This window comes from Budorcas taxicolor, chromosome 6 (genome assembly GCF_023091745.1).
Source record: "Budorcas taxicolor isolate Tak-1 chromosome 6, Takin1.1, whole genome shotgun sequence".
Lineage (NCBI taxonomy): Eukaryota > Metazoa > Chordata > Mammalia > Artiodactyla > Bovidae > Budorcas > Budorcas taxicolor.
In genome coordinates this window covers 37,734,715-37,740,758 of record NC_068915.1, presented here as the reverse complement: position 1 = coordinate 37,740,758, position 6,044 = coordinate 37,734,715, and positions in this window count along the sequence as shown.

Genomic DNA, 6,044 nt, shown 5'->3' with positions numbered 1-6,044 from the left:
AGATAGAAGCGAGAAGGTAGCGGGCGCTGGGGGCCAGCCCTGGCGGACTGAGGCGAAGAGGCGGGGCTCTTGGGGGAGCGCGCAAGAGAGGGGCGGAGTCGCGGTTGTGCTGTACACCAAGGGGCGGGGGTGGAGGCGGGGCACCGAGGAGAAAGCTTACACGTTGCTCTAGAGCAGAATTGAAAGTGCGTAGTGAGGGCATTGCTACTAAGTTTTTATTGTTTTGCCTTTTTTTGAACTTTGTTTTTAAACTTCCATCTGGTCCAAGGGTTCAACATTGTAAGGCATTTAGCCCAAACACTGTTTTTTGAAAAAAGAAGCTTTGCGAAAAGCGCTCAGTATTTTAATATATATTTTTAAAAGACGTCTTAGATTTTTTTATTGTATGAATAAAATATGGTTGAATGGAACTAGGAGAACACGACGAAGCTCAAAGAGGGGATACAAAAAATATCCTTACTGTTACACCAGTGTCTGAACCCAATTTTAGCTGGATCTTTTTACCTCTGGCGCAAGGTGGGCGGGGTCCACGAACTAGAAGTGAGTAAAGTCCTGGCCTCCGTGCCAGGAAGGAGAGAATGTCTATTTCACTGTACAAGGGCCGGACACAACAGAGATTTGACTGTCTGTTTTTGAAAAGGTTGGACAAATTGGGCATAGTAGGTCCTCTTTCAGTTTCACTTCCTTTAGATAGTTAAAGACTCGGTAAACTCAACAAAATTCACCTATGTTCATTTAAAAGAGAAATTTTGTATTCACCTTATAGCTGTTTTCTTGTTCCATTGAACTCAAGCTGCAGTTTCCACAGCCAGAAATTTGCTAAAACCTGCTCCTCAGCCTTCTGTGTGAGTGGAGAGGAGGGCTCTGTGAGCTTCACAGGTGATGGTTGCTGCAGGGCCGTAAGTTACATTTGTGTCTATCCCCTTTCAGCAAATTCTGTCCCCTTCATTTTGTTTGCTGTTCCTACCAGAGAGGATTTGTTTCCTGGCATAGCCTCACTTACTTTCCTCTTTGCTTGGTCCTTACCATACTGTTTGCATTTTCACATGCCTGATAGAATAAGGGAGAACAAATGTCACAGGCCTCAGATAATTTTTGTCGTTACTGAATAGTATTATTGGCCACTTTGGGATGCAAGATTTAGTTATCCATCAAACCCTAAGTTCACAAGGTGTTTACTATGTTTTTCTTTTAGAAACCATGGGGTACAACAGAATGTAAGAGTCCCTAGCCTGAAAGACTTTATTACCTAGAAAGAGGCAAGAGATATCATGACTGTAAAGAGATACACATAGACACTGTTCCATGCAGTTTATAAGCATATATTCTTCCTTCTGCCCTCTTTGCTTGACCAAGACTTTGGTTTGGTGCCCTGACTTCCAGGAAACCTTCGCGGACGTTCCACACTTGGGTTATGTGCTCTCCCTTTGCTTCCAAAACAGCCTGTCTCAGAGTATTGATCACCTGTATTCTTGTCTGTTTCCCCTAGGCATCTTGGGAGCCATGGCTATCATCTGTGACCTTCAAGTGCCGAGATCTAGAATTCAGACTGTGCTTGCCATGTATATAAGGGGTTCATAAAATGTTTGAGTGAATGTGTGATCAAGGTCTACTGCGTGCAGCGTTGTTTATTAAAGAACAGAACAAGTCCCATTTATGGCCTTCAAGTAATAAATGCAAAAACAGAAAATACTTGAAAGGAGCCGGTAGAATGAGAAGGATATAGATGATTGAGGAGGACATTAGGATATGAAGAAGTGTGTGGGAGGTCATTGGCTTGGCTTAGGGTGTAGGGATCAAGCTTGCCTAGAATAAAAGATTATAAAAGAGAGTGATGCTGGATTAAAGAGGATCTTGAAAGGCTAGAAGAGTTTATTATTGTTGTGGGAGTCAGCATGGACTCAACAATGTTCTTTGCAGAAGCTGGGGCAGGGGAAGCTATGAATTAGTACAGTTGATAGAGATTAGAGTCAAGAGTGGAGAAAGACCAAGCAGTGTAGAAATTGTGCTTTGGTGAAAAACTACGTCCAGTGAGGTTTGAGAAGATTCCTGTGGATTATCTGATTAAGAGTCTGCAAAATTCTTTCACAGCTCTAAATTGTTATGCATTGCAATATGAGCCTGGTCTGTAGATATGGAGATTATGTCTTGTCTAGTAAGGAGGGGTGGTGTGGAAACCAGTCTTGTCTTCATTTGCACATTCATTTCAATATTCCTGATCCATAAATGTGTCTGTCCTCGAAATTTTCACTTGAACCAGTTATGCCAATTGTTTCCTCCATAAATTAAAGAAAATCTTTAACATGTATTCATTTTTTATATATGTATAAGTCACGATTTTAACTATTTTTGAAAATTATCTTTTAACAGCAGGTAAATTGGCCAGAGGCATGAATTTTTGACGGAACTTGCCAGATAACTCCATTTGGAAATGGATCACAGAATCAGCTAGATACAGCTTGTGAAAGTGGCAGAATATACACCACTAGCCTGTTTGGGGCCCTCACACTTCCCACTTGCTTAGGAAGAAAGAGGCTATGAAAGTGATGGGGAGTTTAATTATAAATGCTGACTCTCAAATAACAGTGGGTCACTGGAGAAGAAAGTAGATGGAAGAAAGTCCAGTGGGATCTTGAGATGACAATGCAGACTCCCACAGCTGAACAGCAGGAGTCTGGAGGTTTCCCTAAAGAAGCCGTCACAGAGGGAAACAAGCAGAGGGAAAGGACAGAGCCTGTGGAAGACACCATCCATCAGGAGCTGCAAGAACCCTGCTGCTGCTAAGTCACTTCAGTCGTGTCCGACTCTGTGTGACCCCACAGACGGCAGCCCACCAGGCTCCTCCGTCCCTGGGATTCTCCAGGCAAGAACACTGGAGTGGGTTGCCATTTCCTTCTCCAGTGCATGAAAGTGAAAAGTGAAAGTGAAGTCACTCAGTCCTGTCCGACCCTCAGACCCCATGGACTGCAGCCTACCAGGCTCCTCCGTCCATGGGAGTTTCCAGGCAAGAGTACTGGAGTGGGGTGCCATTGAACCTTAGACAGAGGAAAAAGTAGGAAGTGTTTAGGGAGAGGCAAGAAGAGATTCACCGTATCAGCATTCATGAGTAACAGTCATTCAGCACCTCCCCTTCCAGAGTGGAGTCTGAAATACTGGAAGCAGGAAACATGCCTGAGGACCATTGATACACATGCTTCAGCAAAACAAAGGAGCACTTGCTGAGCCTGAGACAGAAAAATATTTCCACATATGGTAATAAGTTAAGCACAAGCCCATGTGGAATCTTTGTCTCTCTAGAGAAGTGTTCTAAGCGCGTGGCCCATTCTTATGTGGTGAAGCTTGGAAAAACTGCATGTCCAAGATTACGTTTTGCAACATTTAGTGCAGAGTTTTCATCCTTAGGGTCATCTGCTGCTGAAATGTCAGCTATCACCTCTCCCTTCCAGTTAAGAGGAAAGGTAAAGACAAAGGGCAAACCACCCACTTCCAGCTGAGTCATTCTGTTTAAAGAATGCTTGGGAAGCTCCACCCAACAAGTTTTGCTTAATTCCAATGGCCATGCGTATCTATAAGAAGGGCTGCTACCTAGGATAAGATCTGAGTTCTAAAACTAACAAAGAACGGGAGCCTGGACATTGTTTACATACATCTGCCCACATAGTAATTGCTATCCCTCAGATCCCAGTTCAGACTTTCATTTCTCAAGAAGACTTTTTTTTTTTTTTGCAATGAGGCATACAAGATCTTAGTTCCCTGACCAGGAATGGAATCCATGCCCCCTGCAGTGGAAGCATGGAGTCCTAACCACTGGACCATCAGCCAAGTCCCAAAAGACAGTCTTTCTTGATGCCTCTACTTGGATCAGGTTCCCTTGGTCTATGCTCTTTAATACTAGAGAAGATAAATTTTTTCCTCTATTTTTTAAGGATCTATGTTCTGCTGTTCGGTCACTAAGTCATGTCCAACTCTTTGGGACCCCATGGACTGTGGCACACCAGTCTCCATAGGGTTCTTCAGGCAAGAATACTGGAGTGGGTTGCCATTTCCTTGTTTAGAGGATCTTCCTAGACCAGGGATTGAACCCACATACCCTGCAAGGCAGGCAGATTCTTTACCACTACACCACAAGGGAAACCCTTAGGGTCTCTGGCTAGACCTAAAACAAGCTAACATGACTAACAGGAGGAAAGCATACAAATTTTATTTTGTCTTTATGTACATGTGATGGAACCGTCACAAGAAAAATGAAGACCCAAAGAAGTAGGGCTGAGAGCTTATATACTTGTTTATGTTGTTGAAGTCAATGCAATTGCAATGTGTATTATATGTGTTGAGTAAATTCATTGTCATGTACAAATCTAAGTTAAGTGCCCTAAAATCATATATGTGAAATTTATGTTTTAATAGTCCTATAAGACACATTTTGGTTGGAAGGAATCTCACAGGGAAAGATCACTGACAAAGTTATTTTCTGAATAAGATGATAATAGCTACTACATATTAAGAATCTCCTATGAGCAGAGAGGCTGAATCTATGCTTAATATAGGTTTTTTTAAACACTGATCTTATTTCCCATCTCCTTGTCTTTTTGTTCTATGCATTTCTTCTCTCAAATACTTTAATATTTGATTTTAAATATTCAAGAGCTCTATCATTTCTCACTCTTGCAGTATTTACTAATATTTTCTTTAAACATTAACTACACTTTATCTGAGGGCTTCCCTGATAGCTCAGTTGGTAAAGAATCTGCCTACAATGCAGTAGACCCTGATTCAATTCCTGAGTCAGGAAGATCCCCTGGAGAAGGCATAGGCTACTCACTCCAGTATTCTTGGGCTTCCCTGTGGCTCAGCTGGTAAAGAATCTGCCTGCAGTGTGGGAGACCTGGGTTCAGTCGTTTGCTTCTGCTCTCTGAATGGTCTCTATTTCCTCTGAGTTCCTATTTCTTCTTTGTTTTGGTCTTTGACTTAATGTTGGTGCACTTCCTCAAGAGCATGGTGATCTTTGGCTATCTAATAATATTTGAAACAATACTGAAAGTCTAAATGCAACTTCATGGGAAGACCTTGGCAAGTTGCAGCCATCACTTTAGGGTGATTAGGTAGCACCCTGTCATCTCATTGTGACATCCCCACTCCAGTGTTCTTGCCTGGAGAATCCCAGGGACGGGGGAGCCTGGTGGGCTGCCGTCTCTAGGGTCGCACAGAGTCGGACACGACTGAAGTGACTTAGCAGTAGCAGCAAGTGTCAAAATCTGTAAGCCTTTCCCCTTGGATCTTTTCTCCCCAAATAGGATTCTTCAAGTTTTACATGTAATAGAAGCCTTCACAAGAAAAATGAAGAATCAAAGAAGTAGTTAGGGCTGAGAGCTTATATACTTGTTAATGCTGTTGAAATCAGTGCAGTTGCATTGTCTGTCCTTCAATAGCCTGACTGCTAGTTTTTTGGAAGCAAGTCAAAGGAGGAATGTCTTGACAAATATAATTCAGTTCACAGATTTTGGCTGTATTTATTTTTATTCAGATGCCTCCTTCCCCCAGTTGGACTTGTGAGCCCCAAATCTGGAGCATCTCTGACTCAACCCCTTTAAAGAGAAAATCCAGTTTTCTTTTTTTTTTTTTTTTAACTTTTGCTCTTGTATTGGGATATAGTCGATTAACAATGTTGTGATAATTTCATGTAAACAGTGAAGGGACTCAGCCATGTATATACATGGATCCATTCTCCCCCAAACCCTGTTCCCATCCAGGCTGCCACATAACATTGAGCAAAGTTCCATGTGCTGTACAGTAGGTCCTTGTTGATTATCCATTTTAAATATAGCAGTGTGTATATGTCCATCCCAAACTCCCCAACTGTCCCTTCCCCCAGCAATCATAATGTAGTTCTCAAAGTCTGTGAGTATTTTTCTGTTTTACAAGTGAGTTCATTTGTATCATTTCCTTTTAGATTCCACATATAAGGGATGTCATAGGACTATTTCTCCTCCTCTGTCTGACTTATTTCACTCAATATAACACTCTCTAGGTCTATCCATGTTGCT